Source organism: Silene latifolia, unplaced genomic scaffold, assembly GCF_048544455.1.
Source record: "Silene latifolia isolate original U9 population unplaced genomic scaffold, ASM4854445v1 chrun_scaffold_16, whole genome shotgun sequence".
Taxonomy (NCBI): domain Eukaryota; kingdom Viridiplantae; phylum Streptophyta; class Magnoliopsida; order Caryophyllales; family Caryophyllaceae; genus Silene; species Silene latifolia.
This window is the reverse complement of record NW_027413123.1, coordinates 2313843-2335731: the sequence shown is the minus strand read 5'-3', so window position 1 is coordinate 2335731 and position 21889 is coordinate 2313843. Positions and strand designations below refer to the sequence as shown.

Sequence of the window (21889 nt, the reverse complement as noted above, 5' to 3'; positions counted from 1 at the left end):
GCTAGTGGCAGTCAGGGTCGAACCACAGAGAGGCATGCAATTATCAGTTGTCTAATTTTAGTCTTAAAGTAACGATTGTGGGGGTGTTTGATTTGATTTGTTCTAAAACTAAGTAAAAGATAAGTAAACTAAGCAAACAAATGAAAACAGATATTAAAAGGGTGCTAAGATGGTCGGTTCACCAAAATTTGATGCCTGTCGTTGTGCACCAAAGATAAAATTTATAAGTCCAAACTACAACTATAGCTAGTGGCAGTCAGGGTCGAACCACAGAGAGGCATGCAATTATCAGTTGTCTAATTTTAGTCTTAAAGTAACGATTGTGGGGGTGTTTGATTTGATTTGTTCTAAAACTAAGTAAAAGATAAGTAAACTAAGCAAATAAATGAAAACAGATATTAAAAGGGTGCTAAGATGGTCGGTTCACTATAGTTTCGGCGGCAGCATACTAGGTAGGTCTGAATCAATCACGTGAGACGGGAAAATAAGAGGTCCTCTTGGTCCACTCTCACAGGTAGCATCTTTCGATCTTGCTACAGGTCCCTAATATCACTAATGGTAACTTTCGTCCTGAAAAATGACTAAAAGGTCTAAATTAACTCATCTCTCGATCTCATTAATTTAGTCGTCTTAATTTGATAGTCTATCTCCCTTCCCTATCTTTCGATCTTATTGGGTCGGTCAAATACTAAGCATTTAACTAGTCGCATGCATTCGATTCGTCAAACATAGCAATTAAATTAATTAAAACGATGGTAATCTCCCGAGGCCAGTCGATCGACCAGGGAACCCAGTCGATCGACCATGGCGCGATTTAGGGCTACTATTCTAATGCCGCCTACTTCTACAATTCCCCTACATCCTAGCACAGGGTATTTAGCTACTCATGACTATGATGAAAACAACAATAAAATTAACGAATAAAACTACTGAATTCATGCTTGAAATAATTAAACAAACAAATAACATAAGACGATGATTTCGGCTTTGGGAAACTAATCTAGCAATTTTATACTATGAATGAAAATATAGCAACAAAACTAAAATAAGAGCAGAAGAATACTAAATGGAATAGGAGGAAACCGAAAGTACGAACGAAAGTAAAGCAATAATACTGATTGTATTGAATAATTAAACTTAAATGCAAACCCTAATATTTCCCTAAAGTTTTCTGATAAAAGACTTCATGATTATTCTGAAAACTAAGGTTACGTTATATAGCCATATCACGCAACTTCTTATTCCTAAACCTAATATACAATGGGCTTTCTAATTTCTCATCTTTTAAATTGCGCATCAGCTCGTGAGGTGGACGATCGACCATATCAGGCAGTCGATCGACCACAGGCGATGTACAGTAATGCATTCTGACAATTCCTGCAGCGCGCACCGATCTTAAAACAGCTGCCATTTCTTCGTTACTTGGTCAAATCAGGCGTTCTACGCGGCGTTGGAAAGCTAAGAGGATAAGCTTTCCCCTTCAATTGGAATCACTCGATTATCAGGTTTATAACTCGAGATATAGCCATCTGAATATGGCTGCAATGTCGAGAAGCATTCTGACAGTCTATAGACCATGTAGGTCAGTCTATAGACTGCTGTAGCTGGTAGTCCGCTTCTAAACTCTCTCAAATATGTCTTCAGGCCTTGAAATGCGCACCAAGTTCGCTTCCCGAGTCTTTACTCCATGTCAAATGCAATGCTAAGTACTTAAGGACGGATTCGGCTCGATTTCTACTCATTTCCGCATTAATCTGCAATATTACATAAAAATACGAAAGTAGATGAAATGGGGCAAATAGTAGCATAAACTACATAAATGAGCTCTGAAATGCGTGTAAAATGGGGTGTAAAACATCATATTTAGGACACGCATCACCAACGACGTATACAACGGGCATTCAACAAGAAGGTTAAACCCAGAAACATCCAGGAGGGCGACTTGGTCCTCAAGTCAGTTCGAGCACCATTACCCGTCGGTCCGAGGGGAAAATTCAAACCCAACTGGGCCGGGCCATACCTGGTCAAGAAAATACTTTCGGGGGGCGCAGTCAGACTGAGTGACCTAGATGGGGAGGACTTTACAAACCCGACCAACGTAGACCAGCTAAAAATAAACTACCCTTGAACCCTAGCAACCAACGACCTAAGCCTAGTTTTACAACTAGCAACGACCTCAACCCTTTTCAAGTCAAGTTCCTCAACGTGTTCTGATTTGAAATTGCATGTTTTATCGAGTCTAAGCTGCGGCACCTTGCCAATTTCGAATGTCCTTTGATCCGTCAAAGGCAACGTCTTTGCACTAAAACAAAACAACCCCTGAACTACGAGCATGGTTTGATTTCACCTCTTCAGGTGGATACGTAGGCAGTCCCTCTTATGTCTGAGGGATACAACCACAAAACCCAATCAAATTCACAAAACACTCAGAACTACGATCTGGTTTGATTTCACCTCTCCAGGTGGATACGTAGGCAGTCCTTCCTTACACAAGGAGGATACAACCATTCCCACAATCAAAAAACATTACCCGCATACAAAAAAACATCACAAAAAAGGAAGAAAGAGAAAATCATTCCCTTTCCCACCAACATACAAAAATGAGCCTTTCTCCGTTTCCACAAAATACCACTTTTCCAAGTGCAAATGTTTAGGACGATTCAAATTGAATTGCCTTCACCAAATGGATGGAAGAAACAAGCGTTCACAATTTTCGACACGAGCAATCCTCTTATTTAATTAATAATGGGAGGGATTACAATTTCAACAACAAATAAAGCTCGACGAGTCTACAACTTGTCAAAGCTAAGGTGTCAACTAACGCACCTCACATAACAAAACTAGCACAAAACACACAATAACTAGCTAGTACAACATACTAAAAACCTACAACAATAATACAACATAATAATCAAACGGGGAATGGAGGTTTTTACTCTTCCATTCTGCCCTTGCCTTTTCCCTCGGGGTACATCTTCCCCTTGTTCTTCTTGTTGGCCTGCCTAGCATGGACTTCTTCCTCGAAACGGATCCTAAATGGATCTAAGACGGCGACGGCTTCTGGTCTAGCACAAGACCCCATATTCGACCCAAGACGAGCCAAGGCATGCCCCACCATATTCTTGGGGCCGGAACTCCTCCTCTTCGGTGGTCTCATCACATCGGGGGTAGCTACATCAGCATACCTCTCAAAGAAGGCACTGTTGGCCTTGCCAACCTCTCGGTACTTCAAGTCCACAACCTCGTCCTTACGGAATTTGGACCTCTCTTCCAAGGACGGAGCTCTTGACCACTTGACATAAGCGGGAGTCACCCATGTCGTGGCAACGGGGTGTGGTACCTCCCAAAGCGGCCGAGTGGCCCACCATCTTTCAAAGAACTCCACAAACTCGGAGTTCCGGAAAACATTCTCTTGGACAAGAGTATCTTGAGCGGGCACCTTTTGTTGACGCCCCATTTGCCTCATGAGCCTTTCGGGATATATGAAGGAACCAACCTTCAAACCCACCACCATCAAAGAACGAGGACTAGCACCCGAAGCGGGCAACCCCGTGAAGGACCTCAAGTGCCACCACGACACCACCCAACGGATATGAGGACCTCCCTCCTCCGCCAATCTTGCGGCCCAATAGGCCTCGGTGGAAGCGAAACTATCCGGGTACAACTTCTTCCTCATGGTAAGATGACGGAAGGAATAAGAAGAAGAATCAACCGGAGGCTCTACATACCTAAGCCTCTCCAATAGCCACACTTGAAGGATCCTTGGGGATCCGAAAGAGGGAGCTTCCCCACAAGAACCTTCCTTGTCCAAAGCTAGGATAATCTCTCCAAGCACCAACCATGATGGATCTCTACCATGCTCCATTTGCTCAATCACATGGATAAGGGTCATGCTACCATGCATCTTGGCCCCTCCTTCTTCAAGACATCAACAAAGAGGTACACATGGACAAGGCAAAATGCAAGAGCCCTCTTCCTAGCCACCTCCGAGACATTAGCATCCAATCGGTTTTAAAAGATGTTGATAAGAGCCAATATATCCACACCATGTGGAGCAAGAAGAAAGTTGATTTGGCTTATTGATAAGCCCAACATGGAACGGAATTTCTCCTTATAGCACAACCGAGTCGGAGGAAGCACCGGAGCACAACCCGGCCACCCCCCAATGGCTCCAACTTCTTCGGCAAGAGGACAAAGCTCGCCTTTCGGAAAAACGAAAACATGGTGTTTCGAATCCCAAAACCGAGAACATGTTTCAAGAAACGAAGGTTGCACCTTGACTTGACGAAGCACCAACAATTGACCGACTCCCATGCAATCGAGTTGATACTTCTCGGGAGGCGACAAATCCCGACACCATTGTCGCAATGCGTTCTCCAAAGCATCCATGAAATATTTTTGTGGAAGAAGAGGAGGTTTTGTAGAGATGTTTTGTGTTTCGGATGATGAAACAATGAAGCGTAAGCGTCTCTATTTATACAAAATGATCAGCGCATTTTTTCAGAAAAAGAGGAGAGCCGGCTTCCATCGCCGAGAAGCTCGCGCCTCTTTGAGGCTTCCCCAGGATTCCCGTTGTTGACTTGTCTCTTTCAACATGTGTTTTCTCCTGACACCTCAAACCTCCCGCCAGGAAGCTCGCGCCTCTTCGGGATGATCCGGGACATTTTGTGTTTCCTCACACTCACATTTCCTTGTTTTCGCGTTTTATAAAATCCGACACGGTTTCCATGACGTTATCAATTAAACATACGGATTTTTATTTCTTTTTTTAAGGGGGGAAGGGCTAGTCGCCCCGATCCGCGATGGATCGTTTCCACGTCAGTCGAAATTCCGAAATTTTTTCGTTTTTTCGCAATTTTCCATCAAAAATCAAAATCGAAGATTGATAACACAACATCAATTTTCCTCAAAAATTCAAGCACTCACAAACTCGAGTCTTGACCTCAATAACCAAAAATCAAATAATACTCGCAAAAATCCTTTTCTAAAAATTCTTTCCTGACGGTTTGAGTTTGAATTTTTCGAGTCAATTTCAATAATTTCGATGCAATTTAATTCACGACACGAGTTAATTGCTCAAATTTTCAAATCAATTCCTTTTGAATTCCGAATGTGACGACTTGTCACGGAATTTTCAAAATTCATTTCAAAATTTCAATTTTAACTTCAAGTCATCTTGGTTAATTTTGGTTTTCAATCAAATGCTTCTACGTGTTTGCGTTTATGTATATATGCTATCTGTTGCATGTTTTCTACACTAACGATGCAGGAACTGGTTCAAAGCAAAAGGAGAATCAAACAGCCGACAGCGCTTCTCCGAAACACAACACAAAAAAGCCAAAAATCACAAAATAAACCACAATCCAAAAACACATATATACAAACCGCCTCACGCAAAATGTAAATATGCACAGACAAGAGTCCAAGACACGGACAAACTACAATAACTACTCGACGTCTCCCGTCGGACCAGTCTTGGTCTCACTAGGAGTTGCCCCCAACGCAGACACCACCACCTGCTCAGGCTCCCTCTCCGGAGAACTCTCCAGCGTCTCCTCCTCCATCACGACGCGAACCTCCTCCGCCGCAGCCAACTGAGCCCTGAGAGAGGCAATCTCCGCGTCTCGACTCCGCAGCTCGTCCTCACGACGCCTCAAGTCCTGGTCCCGAAGGATGATCCCCAGCTCCTGGCCCGCGATCGTCGACCTGGCTGCCTCCAACTCAGCACGAACCCGAACAAGCTCCGTCGGATCCGTAGTGCCCTACAAAACACAATAACAGATCCTCAAGATCTAAAAACGTGAAATACAACACCAAACACACAAAAACAGCACACAAAACGTACCTGAGAAAGCCGATCCTCCCTCGTAGCCAGGTCACCAGCAAGCGCCTCCAGCGGTTAGCCATCTGCCACAAGTTCTGGTGACTAACGGTCGTCACCTGCAAAACAAAAATGTCCTTCAATACAATGTAAGGCAAAGTATAGTCAGAGAAAGTGTTCAAGTCAGGAACTCACTCTCAGAACAATCAACCTCCACTCCATGCCGGCATCGGTCACCTCGGCCGCCGCGGGCTCCGGTAAGCGCAATTGAATCTCCTCGCCATCCGGCCCCTGAAAAGTGGTCTCCGTCGGGAAAGCTGGGGGCGGAGTCCTCATCAGCGGGTCGACTCCCTACCATTTGGATCCACATCAAAGATGACAAACCCTCCTATTAAGAGAGGCAATGAAAACAAAAGGGGAGAGGAAAACATACCTCAATCGGGTACCAAGCAAGCCTCGACAACCGAAAGGTGTCGTAGTCGACGTCCCGCAGCAACAGCTCCTCACCTCCCCGACCGTGAAGGTGCTCCTCAACCTCATCAGGGGTCGACTCCTGGAACAACACCCTAAGCGGGTCAACCGGCACGACGAAAGTCTCGGTGAAGCACTGGCAAACTAAACGCTCACCCAAGTACCAAACCGGCTCAATCGCCGTCTCCAAGTACAGACGCAGGGAACTATGAGGCCGCAAATGCTCCCTGATGGCAGCTGGTACACCCGTGTAGTGCTCCCAAGGCCGCCCAACAAACTGCATTTAAAACAAAGCTATTCAGCTAACTGGGGGCTTTATGAGCTACCTAATCATCCTATCTCTATCTATTTCTATAAAAGAAAAGGGGAAGAGAGCGGAAACATACATCAGCAACCCAAAGCTTGTTCACGTGACGCCTGCAGCCCTCGTAAGTCGACTTAATCGACTTCTTCCGAGCCACTGTCCAACCTCTCACGGCAGGGTAGGCCGAAGGAACACCGTCTGAGGTCCCCGGACGCAGAGGAGTGAAGTAAGCATACAACCAAGCCTGTAATCAAACACAACAAACACAAATCAGCCAATTTCTCAAAAATTGCCAGAATTAAAATCAAAATCAAAATAAAAAAAAACCACCTCAAAAAAAAAACTCGTACCTCAAAGATGAGGCCAGGACCAACTAAGGTAGGAGCACTACCCGCTCCCACTGTCTCCGGACGCACCGTCGCGTGCAAGTACTGGGTGAAACTCGCCAAACCCGTCGTAACCCAGTCAAACCGAACCAAAGTGTCAAGGTTGGTGAGGAGAGGAAGCACCTTGGTCGACAAGCGCTCACCCTTGTCACCAAAGTACGTGGCACCCAAGAAGTACCACAACCACAGCCGCGCCTCCTTTGCGTCGGCCTCAACCTTTGCCTCCGGGCTCGCCAACGGCGCCGGAGCAACACCTGCCACCCTCCCAGTGAAGTGGTCCTTTACGTACGAGCTCGCGATCAAGTACGGAATGACGTCGGAAGGCTCCGGCAAAGCAGTACCGATCAAAGCAGTGACCGCAGGAGAAGACACTCTCTCCGGCGTCTCGGTAAACTCAATGGGCAACTCGCCACAGGGAAGGCCGGATACCATGGCAAAATCCTCTAGGGTCACGCCAACCTCCCCAAACTCCATGTAGAACGACGACGTTGTATCCTAGTACCGATCCAACATAGCGCGGATCAAACACAGGTTCGCCCTAATCGAAGACCTGTGAATGTGCCGCCAAGCGGGCACCAACGGCCCAAGAGCCGACCTCTCTATCAACGCCCTCGACCCGGCTCGGAGAATGTCGTAGAAACCCAAGCAGGTAGAAAAGCCCGAGAAAGTCCTCATGGTGCCAATCTCCTGAAATCAAAAACAGACAATGTCAGAATGCCTATATAGGCCCGACACTTCAAAAGTGACAAAACTCAATCGGGGAACACGATTCACCATGCCCTCGTGAGCACGGTATGAAAGGTGTCGGTCCAGTCGAAGCAATAACTGGCTGCCATCAAAACCCTCGGCCCACTCAGGCGCCGCCCGTAAAAGTAACCCCCGCGGGGCCGTAACTCGCCTGGCTCTCCAACTCGCGACGTCAGCATCATCCTCGGCCGTCTCCGCTCTCCGTCTGTTATGGCCGCGAGACTCGACGTGGTGGGTAGGGCCCAACTCAACGACCCTGTTGACATCCCGCAACGACTGCCTAGTCGCCCGAGGACGTCGCTCCCTCGAAGAAACCCTCCTCCCGGAGGTGCTTGCTTCAGCCCCAGTCTGAGCTCTCCCAGTGCTAGCAGCCCCAACAACAGGCTCCTCACGCTCCTTGACAGCCCCTGAGGCCCCAGGAGGTCTCTCCTCCTCGGTGACGTCCTCCACAACCACCTCGGGCGTGCTAACCGGAGTGCTAACCGGGCCCGTCCTGAACAACTCCTCAAGAGTCGCAGCCATGAACTCGACCTTCCCCGAACACTCTCCTACAAACAAAAAACGTCAGCCGGAATTTCGGCATTACGACGGCATGAAATGGATAAATCCAAAAAAAAAACACAACCTGCAATGAAAAACAAGGGTAATCCCGCCCGAAATCCAACCAAACCATTCACAAAAAAAACAAACACAAAAACGACTCGCCCCTCTTTTCAAGCAAAAGACGAGTCAAAATCACAAAAACGGCATTTCAAGACCCATACAAGGTCCCGCCTACAAACCAAAATATATTCCCGACACAATGGGGTATTTTTCTACGGCTGAAAAAGGCAATTCATACGCTAATTCAAGCCCAAACCGGTCAAAAATTCGAAATCGACCGCAAAAAAGCAAACGTGATTTTATCACGCCTCAAAACGACCTAAATTACCAATAAGGTCCATTTCAAGGCAAACTGACTCAATTCAAGCCCAAACAGGCGCTTATTTAGTCAGACGTAAGACCGTCACAAAGGGCAAAAATCCAATTTTGCCCACAAACATCCAACGAAGGTCCATAAATGGCAAATACGGGTTTTCCCAACTACAATGCAACCTAGTGGGACCCACTACCCAAGCAAATAAACTTGGCATTGCAAAATGAGACGGTTTCTTGCCTCACTCACGTTTTTCGAGCATAGGGAGCGGGAACGGGGACCAAAATGCAAACTAAAAGCACCCCTATACTCCTAAAGAGTTTTCTAACCTAATGCAAGCATCAATTTCACTCGAAATAGGCTCAATCAAAAACGCCCAATTCGATTTTTAGGGTAAAATTTGCCCTAATTCAATCAAGCTAAAGATCAACAAATTTGAACGGATTCAAGAGGAAATACTTACCTTGAGATGACATTGTTGATAGTGGCACGAGTAGAAGCTAGCAAAGGTCCTTCGCGTCTTTTACAGAAAAATAGGGAAGCCCCTTTGGTTCGCCAGGTGGCTCGCGCCTAAACCAGGCCTCCCCTTTGCTCTTTCAGCGGATTTTGGGGTTTAGTCCAATTTCCCGTGATAAACTTCAAGTTTTCATTTGACGATATATAAGGTCATCATTTTTCTCGAAAACAAATAGTGAAAACTTAAATTCACTATTTTCGAAAGCTTTAAACGACGGCACATAAACCGTCCCTCCAATCGAATAGTGAAAATTTAAATTCACTATTTTCGAAAATTTTTAAGCAAACGGCGATCAAAACCGCCAGTTTCAAAAATAATGGTGAAATCAAAATTCACCATTGCCCTTCAAAATTTCAAAAATAATAAAGGCGAAAATTAAAAAACCGCTATTTCTCCAAATTTTAAGAGACGACAATTAAAACCGTCATTTTCAAGATAATAGTTGGGAATTGAATTCCACTATTTCCATCAAATGTCAACGGCGGCACATAAACCGTCACTTCAGTTAATAGTGAAGATTCGAAATTCACTATTTCCATCAAATGTCAACGGCGGCACATAAACCGTCACTTCAATTAATAGTGAAGGTTCCAAATTCACTACTTCCATCAAATGTCAACGGCGGCACATAAACCGTCACTTCAGTTAATAGTGAAGATTCCAAATTCACTATTTCCATCAAATGTCAACGGCGGCACATAAACCGTCACTTCAATTAATAGTGAAGGTTCCAAATTTACTATTTCCATCAAATGTCAACGGCGGCATATAAACCGTCACTTCAAAACGCAATAGCAAACTCAAATTTGCTATTTTCCTTCAAAATTAAAACAAACGGCGATCAAAACCGCCACTTCAAGTTCAAAGAAGAACGACGAATGGTGAAGATGCCAAATTTACTATTCTTTCAAAATCACTGTTTTTGGAACCCGCTCATTCCAAAAACAGTGATAGTGAAAATACATACTCACTATTCCCGCAGCGGCATCACGAGTTCGCTACTTTCAAAACAAGCCAATTCGACGCGGTTACTCCCATGGTCCATTAACCGACCGTACCCATGGCTGGCGAGCCTTTGTCCGCAAGCATTCAAGGACAGATCCCGAAGATGCCTCGAGTACATTTCCTTACCATTGGCTGGCGAGCCTTTGTCCGCAACCTTTCAAGGACAGATCCCGAAGAGGCCTCGGGTACATTTCCTTACCAATGGCTGGCGAGCCTTTGTCTGCAACCTTCCAAGGGCAGATCCCGAAGATGCCTCGGGTACATTAACTTATCGTGGCTGGCGAGCCTTTATCCGCAAATGTGCGAAGACATATCCGAAGATGCCTCGGGTATGACTCCTTCTCGTGGCTGGCGAGCCTTTGTACGTAGTCTAACGAACTTTAAACGACCCGCACGGACAGTCGATAAACTCTAAACTGTTCCCGACGACAGGTCCTTGGCTCGTACCCTCGAGTCACCTTGGCGTCGCCCTTCCCGATGGCAGGTCCTTGGCCCGAATCCTTTCGAGCCGCCTCGACGTCGCTTGGGTCTCCAGGTTGTAATCTTTGATTGACCTGGGGGCTCTACTTTGACTTTCGCCCTGTCCAAGCCTCAGTCAAAGTGGGGGCTCTGTAGATACCCATTATCTTCTGAGACTCCAACAAACACCCGATGATTATCGGACTACAACATGTTTTGGAATCGCGGCGTTTGATCGACAGTTTGTGTACAAATTTACGTCGGAAAACTTAAAACGATTTCGAAAATAAGACATTTTAAAACATTTCAAAAATACCTGGAGTGTTTAATCCACGACGACAGGGTCGCAATGACACTAACTAGAGTCAAAACCGACACCAGACCAAAAACCGACTCAAAAATTCAAATCCCGACTCCAACAACGAGTCAAACCGAGTTAACCATAAAAAACCAAACATTTCAAACCTTCTACCTTAAGTTTTCCCGGATTCATGAATGGTCAAGAACCAAACATGTGACTACAAAACTTAGGATAGAACAAATCATGATTGCGTTTGTTGTGAAAGTGAAAACACAACTCGAAGAACCGCGACGTGGCTCGCGCCTCTTTGAGCAGTCCAGGTGGCCACGTCGCTCAAAACTCACACAACCACTCATTTCCCTATAAATACCCCTCAAATGCCACCCATTTGAGATTTACGCGAGTGTCCGCCCCCTCTTTTCTCCCTTAAAATTCTCGACTCGACTTCTTAAGTCACAATGCGACGCGTATTTACGACCTGCCAATTGTAAACACGAGCCTTACACATTGTTTGGTACCGTCATCGTGCATTAAATCACTTGACCGACCACTTCGACCACTACACCATCACTAAACTTTTAAAACACTCTTTTTACTTACCAAAACGGTTTTAAACCGAGGTTTTTCCAATCAAACGAGTTATTACACTTACGTCGGTCACTCGCCATAACCAAACATGTAAGTATGAGGGTGTAAAAATCATCTTTTATTATGTTTTCATTTGCTTCATGACTCTAACATGCTAAAACATGCATAACTTAAACCAAAACATGGAATAAACAAGCCAAAACTGATTTTTGGTCTGAGGCAGAAGCCTCTTAGGTCGCCAACTAGCCCGCGCCTAAATGGGGTATTCAGACCAGAGATCAACCATGTTTGTTCTCGTCATTTCCCTTAATCCATTTTTCATATTTGTAATCGGTTTTCACCATTTCAAGTATTTTTGAACCATTGTTATTTTATTTCACATGTTTTAACCATAAAACATTTTTCACCCTTGGTTCCTCATACCATGACGGTTAAATCCGTGTTTCGGGGATAATATTTGGTTAATGACATTTAAAAGGTATTTTAAAGCTTTTTATTTCATTTCTCTACATTTTCAAACAAACATATTAGTCACCAACATAAAGTCATCCTTGGTTCTACATACCATGCCGGATTTTAACCCGGGTATGATGATGAGTATCGACTAATAACATTCAAATGGACTTAAAACAATTAGTCCATAATCATTTTCAAAACTATTCATGTCAAGTTTGTCAAATCGAACCCGACACTGAATATTATCAAAACAATGATGATTATTCGAGTCTAGTTCTTTAAATCAACAAATGTGGTCTAAACGACCCCTTCAAATCAAACCGGGTTCAAATACCCATTTTCAACACGTTTTATAACGTTTTCTAAAAGGTCAGAACACGGCACATAAACCGTGGGCTAACCCGCGCCTAAACAGGCTATCCATTTCTCATTTTCAAAACCAGAGGGAAGCCCTTTGTATCGCCAGCTGGCTCGCGCCTCATGTGGCTGCCTGATACAGGGCCTGTTCCCTTCCAGCGTTAGTCTAGGACGATCCCGACTCCGGTTGACCCGGATATAGGACGGATCAGATGACTATTTGATTATCCAAAACCATATTTGCAAAATGCCTTACTAAGACAAATGGATCATGTTATGCACTCTAAACCTAATACGGTAAATGGATGTTTAATTTCCGTCTTGCATGCAAATCAACCATTAATCCAACTCGACATCTTATACTTGATACTTGGAATAAATCAACCGACTTAGAAAGCTCTCACATGTTAGGTTTAAATTATTGGATGCGCATTCATGCATTTAAACCATTTTATCAACTTTTGCATTCAACCAACCAAGATCGATCAGTAGAGGCCGCTAAACGCGAGCGGGATTGGGTGTCTGATTAAAGGACTTCCCAATACGTACCTTCACCTCTTACTCAGAAACTTAGGATAGTGGACGACCTTATCCAGGGCGTACGAGAGTCATTCTAGAGATAGGATGCTAAAGAGGGACGATTTTCTTATCTTTAGTACCTATATCAGACGCTGCTTTGTGCTTCGATTTGACCGAGGTATAAAGTGGAATTCGAACGGGTTCCAGGCATCCCACAAATTCTTGGTGGCGACTCCGAACATCTCTAATCGTTTCGAGACCCTTACCGAGACAAAACCGACCGATCTAAAATGATCCGGTCGAAGGCATGTTTACGCCGCCGAGCGTGGCTTTCAAAAAGACCGCTATACGTCCACAGGTTGGCCTGGCTTATAGGTGGCTATGTCCACAACTGCCAATTTGGCCAGCTGATAGAGCCGTAACTAAGCTTAATTGGTGGTCAAAATCCAGGGTTAAATCCAGCCTAGTCAGTTAGTATTAGCAATAAAATAACAAGGCAAAAGGAAGGTACATTGGGTAGATGGAATGTCACTATCACAAAAAGCAAATTTCCTAAAATGCTCAAGCAAAGACCACAGTTTGGAGCTCGAGGCAATTGGAGGTTGTAGATACCCAGTATCTGTTGAGTCTCCAACAAACACCCGATGATTATCGGACTACAACATGCTTAGGAATTGCAGCTTTTGATCGAAAGTTTTGTATAACTATATGTCGGAAAACTTAAAACGATTTCGAAAATAAAACATTTCAAAACTTTTCAAAAGTACCTGGAGTGTTTAATGCACGAAGACGGGTCGCAATGACACTAACTAGAGTCAAAACCGACAACGCACCAAAAACCGACTCAAAAATTCAAATCCCGACTCCAACAACGAGCCAAACCGAGTCAAACACAAAAACAAACATCTCAAAACTTCCATGTTAAGTATTCTCGAAATGCTTCGTGGTCAAGTACAAATCATGTCATCCAAAACATAGAATAGAACAAATCATGATTTCAATTGCGTGATAGTGACAAGACAGCTCGAAGACCCGCGAAATAGCTCGCGCCTCTTCGAGTAGCCCATGCAGCCACGTCGCTCAAAACGCACACAACCACCCATTTCTCTATAAATACCCACCTTCACACACCTTGATCCTTACGCGAGTGTCCGCCCCCTCATCTCTCCCTTAAAATTCTAGACTTAACTTCTTAAGTCACAAACCGACATGTGTTTTCGACCTACCGATCGAAAATACAAGCCTTACACATTTTTTGGTACCGTCATCGTGCATTAAATCACTTGACCGAATATCTTGACCAACTACACCGTCACTAAACTTAACAAAACACTCTTTTACATTGCTAAAATATTTTTCAACCGAGTTTTCCGACCAAACAAGTTGATACACTTTCGTCGATTTCTCGTCTCAAGCCTAGCATGTACGTATGAGGGTGTAAAAATCCTCTTCTTTCATGTTTTTCATCTGTTTTACGACTATAACATGCTAAAACATGCATAACATGATTCAAATATAGGTTAGACGAGCCAAAACCAGATTTTGGCCGGAGACAGGGGATGCTTGTATAGTAGAGGGGCTGGTGCCCCATTCCCCTCAGGCCTTAATCCAGCCGTGTTTGATCTCATCTTTCCTTTTTTTTATTTCATTTTTTATTTGTAATCGGTTTTTACCATTTCAATTATTTCAAATCATTTTCATGATGAACTTTCAAGCATAAAACATTTTCACCCTTGGTTCCTCATGCCATGACGGTTTAAATCCGTGTTTCGGTGATAATATTTGGTTAATCACATTATAAAAGGCATTTTAAAACCTTCTATTTCATTTCTTTACATTTCAAAACAAGCATATTAGTCATAAATGCAAAGTCATCCTTGGTTCCACATACCATGTCGGTTTTAAACTCGAGTACGATGATAAACATTGACTAATTACAAATAAATGAAATTAAAACAATTAGTTCATAATCATTTTTCAAAACTATTCATGTCAAGCTTGCAAAACCGAACCCGACGTCGAATATCATCAATATAATGGTGATTATTCAAGTATCGTTCCTCATATTAACACAAAAGCGGTCCAAACGACCTTTTCAAACCAAGATGGGTTCAAACACCCTTTTTACAAACCATTTTACAAGCATTTTAACAGTCATAAGACGTCCCTTGGATAGTATGATGACTCGTGCCAAAACAAGCCAACCATTTTCCAATTTTGAAACAAAGACATGCCTGTTTGCATTGCCTGACGGTTCCCGCCTCAATAGGCTGCTTGATGCAGACCCTGATTCCTGTCCAACACTTATCTAGGACAATCCCGACTTCGGTAAACCCAAATACGGGACGGATCAGATGACAAATCTGCCCCTTTTATATCATATTTGCAAAACGCTTTCCTATGACAAATGGATCACGTTATGCACCATAAACCTAACTTGGTAAATGGATGTTTAATTTCTGTCTTGCATGCAAATCAACACTAAATCCAACTTGACATTAATTACTTGATATTTGGATAAACAACCGACATATAAAGCTCACATGTTAGGTTCAAACTTATGGATGCGCATTCATGCATTTACCCGTTTTATCAACTTTTGCATTTAACCAACCAAGATCGATCAGTAGAGGCCGCTACCGCGGGCGGTATTGGGTGTCGGATTAAAGGGCTTCACAATACGTACGTTCACCTCTTACTCAGAAACTTTGGATAGTGGACGACCTTATCCAGGGCGTACGAGAGTAATTCTAGAGATAGGATGCTAAAGAGGGACGACTCCTTATCTTTAGTGCCTATGCCAAACACCGCTTTTTGCCTTGGTTGACCTAGGTATAAAGTTGATTCGAACGGGTTCCAAGCATCCCACAAATGCTTGGTGGCGACTCTAAACATCTCTTTCATCATTTCGAGACCCTGGCCGAGACGAAACCGACCGATCTAAAATAATTCGGTCAAAAGCATTTTTATCCCACCGAGCATGGCTTTCAAAAGACCGCTATATGTCCATGGATTGGCCCGGCGTGGAGGTGGTTATGTCCACAGATTGGCGACTCCGCTAGGGAGAACTAGGACACTCGTGTCTTTGTGATCCCTAGATGGTGAGACTCGAAGACGTATTAGTTGAAATGCATTAATTGATATTACGGTCATAAGTCGGGTTCCTTGTTCGGGCCCACAACCTAACCCTTTTCGACCAATTGGCTCGTCTCGTTGGCATGAGTTTTCTCATCCCCACGTTTCGAATCCCGATTTAGTCAATCATGCCGTTGACGTTACACATTTCTGTTTCGTCAAAAAGCTTTCATTTTCTTCGATCACGAGGCTAGGGCACCGTCCTTACACATTTTGTTTGGATTGGTATCCCTCTCGAAAATCGGGGTTTGATCGCTTGGTGTGTAACCCGTCCTTTTAAGCCAAAACCCGTGTTAGGATTATGCATAATATAATGAAACTGTGAGTGCTTATGTGTTATGTGATCATAAGTCCTTCCGTGTCATTTCAAACCTTGAAAAACCCTTTTTGCGTCGTTATAATGGTTGTTTTAAACCTCGGTCTTTCGCCGACCGTTGCATTTCAAAAAGCACGCCTTTTTAGGCCATCGTAATGACGATTTTCAAACCCGGTTTTTATAACCATTTTGATGTGACCATAATTAGCGCATATTTAGCCCCCGAATTAGCCTTGTTCCCATGCTTTTTAGTGCTTATTTGGGTCATTTCTTATCTTTAGTTCTTTGTTTTGCATATTCTTTGAGATTTTGATCCCTTGGTAGGAAAGGAGTAAGAATCTTGCATTTTCATGGCAAAACGAGACTAAATTGATCGAATTCAATGACCAAGCATCAAGGAGAGACAAGATTAGAAGGCCTTTGTACATATTATAGTAGAAGAGCAAAGTTAAGGAAGGATCCTTGAGTCCCCAAGGACATCCCCAAGGAATTTATGAAGAAAAGGGAAGAAAAGAAGAAGATTTGTTGCTGACTGACAATCCGAGCGGATTGTCACCAATCCGTCCGTCCCGCAGCAGCACAATCCGAGCGGCTTTGCCTTAATCCGCTCGGATTCCACCTCCACAATCCGTCCGGATTCCCCTGAATCCGCTCGGATTCCAACGCCAGAATCCGCCCGTCCCGACCTTATTCCGCCCGGATTCCAGCACAGCACGAATTGTCTTCTCCAAGCTACAAAGAAAGAAGCCCTTCTCTCGAAAAATACCGGGTCCTCCTTGCTCAACTTAAAAAGTGTAATTACTAGTTTAGCCCTTAGTTAACCCTAATGCATCCTCCCTAATTTCCACTATAAATACCCCATTAGTCTAAGTAGAGGAGAATGTTCTTCTTATCAATAATTAGTATAGTTAATATCAATCAAATCTCTCTTTAATATTGTAATCAAGTATTAATCAAGTTTTAATCCAAGTTTTAGTTCTTTAATCTCTCTTTTGTTCATCCTTTATTTTGGGTAATTGAAGATTATTTGGGTTATTGTTGGGAGATTGACAACCTCTCAATCAAGCATTCAAGTACTTCTTTTATCTTTGCTTTATTATTGGAATCATTAGTAGGTATAATCTCTTAATCCCTTTTTAATTATTGTTAATTACTTTCATTTATTCATCATGTTTCATATTGTTGGTATGATTGACAACCTTGCTAGCATGATCAACATGATAATGAGTGAGTAGTCTCTTAGCTAGGGTTAATGGGTGATTAGGGGAAACCAATATGGGGAATGATTCATGCTTAAATTAATATGCGTTCATGTTTTATTTGCTTGCTTGTTTTGATCTCAACTCATGCACATGTTATATTTGATGAAATGCTAAGCCTATGAATCCTTGCATTTACTATCATCTCCTATCTTTTCAATGAGACTTGTAAGACATAACCCAACTCGAGTCTCATTAGACCATGCATGTTGTTGAGTAGGGAAGATTAAGTCGACTTGTAGGTGTTGTACAATCTAATCGATTCGGCTCCGGGACCCAAACTTTCCTAGGATTGTAAGATATAACCCAACTCAATCCATCACAACAATAATTGCTTGCTTATAATTTGAGAACATGTTTGTATGATCATATCCCATGATTCCCCTATGATCCCATGACACCCTAGTGCCTTTAATCAATTGTTAACACCCCTTTAATTCATCTTATTTGTTTATTTTCATTGCTATTTTAGTTTAGTGACCTTCTACATCAACCCAATTTGTGACACCCCTTAGACACCACTAGTTGCAATAGAAATCTCATTTCAATACCCGTCCCTTGGGATCCGACCTTTACTTGCCTCTTTACTAATTGTAAAGTTATTTGTGAAGCTATAAATTGTGTTTTGATTCGACCGTGACCCAACGACCATATCTTAATTTGTGAACACTTAGCGGTCTCGCATCAAAAATGGCGCCGTTGCCGGGGACGGTGTTTACTTGATTTAGATTTCTTTTTATTGTTATTAGTTGTGTCTTTCTTCGCCTTGAGGAAGTAAAACTCCTCAAGGTTTGTTCTAATTGTTTTCGAGTTGTTTGATATTTTGCATGTCTAGAAGGTTACAAGGTGATTTGTTACCTTTTGACCGTGAAATCGAAAGAACCTTGACGAACAATAGGAGACTTGTTAGGAGGAATTTAAGAGGTATTAGTGAAGTTGTTCAACCCACTAGTGAGTTTGTTAATCCTTTCGCAATAGAAGGAGAAGAAAACCCATTACACAATACCCCACAAAATCCACCTACAATGCCTAAATTCTCGTCACACTCCACTACCGAGGAGAATCTACCAAATGGTACTCCTACACCGCAACATCTAACCGGAAATTTTATTGCCAAGTCCGCCTTCATCCAATTAGTTGAGAGGAGCCAATTTGGGGGATGCCTAGTGAAGACCCTCATTCTCATATGGAAACCTTTGCGACTATTGTGATGCAATCTCTCAAACGGGCGTGACTCAAGACCAAATTAGATGGGTTTTATTTCCTTTTTCCTTAATCGGCACCGCGAAGCAATGGTTGAAGGGCCTTGATAAGGCCACCCTTGGAATAGATTCTTGGAAGAAGTTGGCTCTAGCTTTCTACAAAAAATTATACCCACCGGAAAAGACTAACATGCTAAGAGCTCAAATTACGGGTTTTAAGCAAAGGGATGAAGAGTCTTTGTATGAAGCTTGGGAGCGGTTCAAGGGAATTTGTCGCTCATGTCCTCACCATGGACTTAGCGAATGGTTTTTGGTACAACAATTTTGGAATGGTTTATATGAAGATTCTAGGAACATTCTCAATATGGGATCAAATGGAATGTTCACCGAAGTTGATGACAATCAAACATGGAACAAGATTGAGGAAATGGCGGTCCATAACTCACAATATAGTAGACCTCGCAAGGCTACTAGAGGAGGAAAGCATGAAGTGGACTTTGTTACTCAATTAAGTGCTCAACTTAGTGCTCACATTGACACAATCAACTTGAAGTTTGAACAAGCCATGGCTAGACTTGAGGAAAACTCAAAATCATCAAAGCATCATGTTAATGCCATGACGGCATCCTCATCAATCCCAAGTGGGATATGTGAGAATTGTGGAACTTTGGGACATGACCAAGGTGAATGTAGGGGAACAAATGAACAAGTGAATGCTTTCCAAGCATACAAGAGTGGCACCCCTTATTCCAACTTTTACAATGAAAACACCAAATTCCATCCAAATCTCTCATACAAAAGCCAAAATGTTCAAAACCCTCAAACAACATACACTCCACCACCCATGAGAAACCAAAATCAAAGACCCTTTTACAATCAAAACCAAGGTTACCAAAATCAAAATCCATGCAATCACCAAAATGACCAAGGTTTTGATGTCCAAAAAGCGGTCCTCCAAATGCAAAAGAATCAACAAGAATTTTTCACTCAAATGCAAAAAGATAGCCAAGCAAAGGAAACCACCATCAACAACATTCTTGCTCACACCAAGATGTTGGAAACACAATTGACTCAACTAGCATCTTCAAGCTCACAAAGACAAAAGGGGCAATTACCACCTCAAAGTAATCCCCCTAGACATGAAACGGTTAGTGCCATTCACTTGAGAAGTGGTACAAGGTATGAAGCACCGAAGAAGCAAGTTGAGGATGAAGTTGTGGAAGCTAGTGAAAAGGAAGAAAGTGTGCAAAACTCCAAAGATGGAGAATCGTCAAAAGAAGAAAGTTCAAAGAAAAATGAAGACAAGGCCAAGGAGAAGGAGCCCATTGTGATTAGACTCCCTTTTCCAAGTCGTCAAGCCAAGCCCAAATTTGATGATCAACTTGGAAAATTCATGGAAATTGTGAAGAATTTGGAAGTCTCAATTCCTTTCACGGAATTAATCAATCACGTCTTAGGCCTGCGAAATACATGAAAGATATCCTCACAAAGAAGAAGTCGATCCGTAAGCTTGAGACTATCGCCTTCACTAAGGTGAGTAGTGCAATACTTCAAGGGAGTTCACCTCCAAAGTTAAAGGATCCGGGAAGCTTCTCAATACCGTGTACCATTGGCGACACAACGATCAACAAAGCCTTATGTGATCTAGGGGCTAGTGTGAGTGTCATGCCGTACTCGGTGAGTAAAAGGTTGGGGATGGGAGAGCTTAAATGCACCAACATCACACTCCAAATGGCCGATAGATCGACGAAGACACCGTTAGGGATATGGGAAGATGTCCCCGTGCGAATTGGGAAGTTTTTCATCCCGGTGGACTTTGTCATTGTTGATATGGAGGAAGATTCCAATATTCCAATCATCCTAGGAAGACCTTTCCTACACACCGCGGGTGCGGTGATTGATGTTAAACATGGTGAGCTCACTCTAGAAGTGGGAGATGAAAGAATAACTTTTAATCTTGACAAGACTATGAGAGCTCCTCGTTTGCATGAACCATGTTTCATGATTGATCATTATAGCCGAAAGGATGAGAGAAAGAAATCGGAACTCCAATGGAAGAAGAGAATTGAAGATGCTCCATTCAAAGAGCAAGTGAATTGTGACAAGGAGAGCTTGCAAAGCTCATCAAAATCAGCCAAGGAAGAAGAGGATGGCCTCATTGGCCAAGAGAAGAAATTGGGAGAGTTGTCTCCATCTAAGCAAGAGATTTTCAATGATCAACTTAATGAAGTTTGTGGTCTTTGGGACGACGAATTTGAAGGGATCTTTAATCCCTACATTGGTAATGCCATCGATCAAGACCAACAAGGGCCAAGGTCTATTGAGAACCTCTACCATGATAATGAACACGCCTTCGATTACTTTTTCAAGGTGTTGAGCAACATCAACAACACCTTGGACATGCCCCCTTGACATCTCATCAAGAATGAGAGTTTGGTGGAGTCCCCCCTAAACCACCACTTGTAAATATTTCTAACTCCCTAACTTACATTTCAATTCTTGTATTGCATTTTTGTCATCTTTGGATTTTTATTTACTTTGATCAAAATAATTGTCATGTTTGAGAGAAGTGAGGGAGGGACTAACGATTTCAATTGATGTGTAGTGCTTTTAGCTTAGTGTGGGGATGGCAATTGCCTAGGCTATCCATGCCTTAGTAGTGCCCCCACAATGACGAACACAAAACTTGAAGAAAGAATGGAAGAATGGTAAGGGGAAATGCATTGTGCACGGATGGAACTGAATCCGTGTACACAGGGGAAGAATCCGAGCGGATTCCTCGAATCCGCCCGTCTTGATGAATCCGAGCGTATTGCGGAAAAGACGCCCGTCCCCGAATCGAGCCAATTTTGAAAATTTCTTGATCGTGATCAATCCGGGCGCCCCGTGAAGAATCCGCCCGTCTTGAAGAATCCGCCCGTCTTGTAAGAAAGACGTCCGTCTTTGCAATGAGGAAAAAAACAAAATTTTTTCGGATCAAATCCGTCCGTCTTTAAGCAAATCCGCCCGTCCCGTGTTCAGCAAATCCGAGCGTCTTCTACCCAATCCGCCCGTCTTTAGACAAGTTTTGTAAAGCCCAGAAAGAGCAGAATCCTCACGGATTGGGCAGAATCCGCACGGATTGCCCCTG

The 21889-nt window shown here is 43.2% G+C and overlaps 1 non-coding gene across 1 annotated transcript; it reads right to left on the bottom strand.

Annotated features, from left to right (window-relative positions):
* Nucleotides 1-18949: 18949 nt before the first annotated feature.
* On the bottom strand, nucleotides 18950-19056 carry LOC141637375 (small nucleolar RNA R71). Its single transcript, XR_012541759.1, has one exon. It is a non-coding gene; the product is annotated as a small nucleolar RNA R71 (small nucleolar RNA).
* Between the last annotated feature and the right edge of the window lie 2833 nt (nucleotides 19057-21889).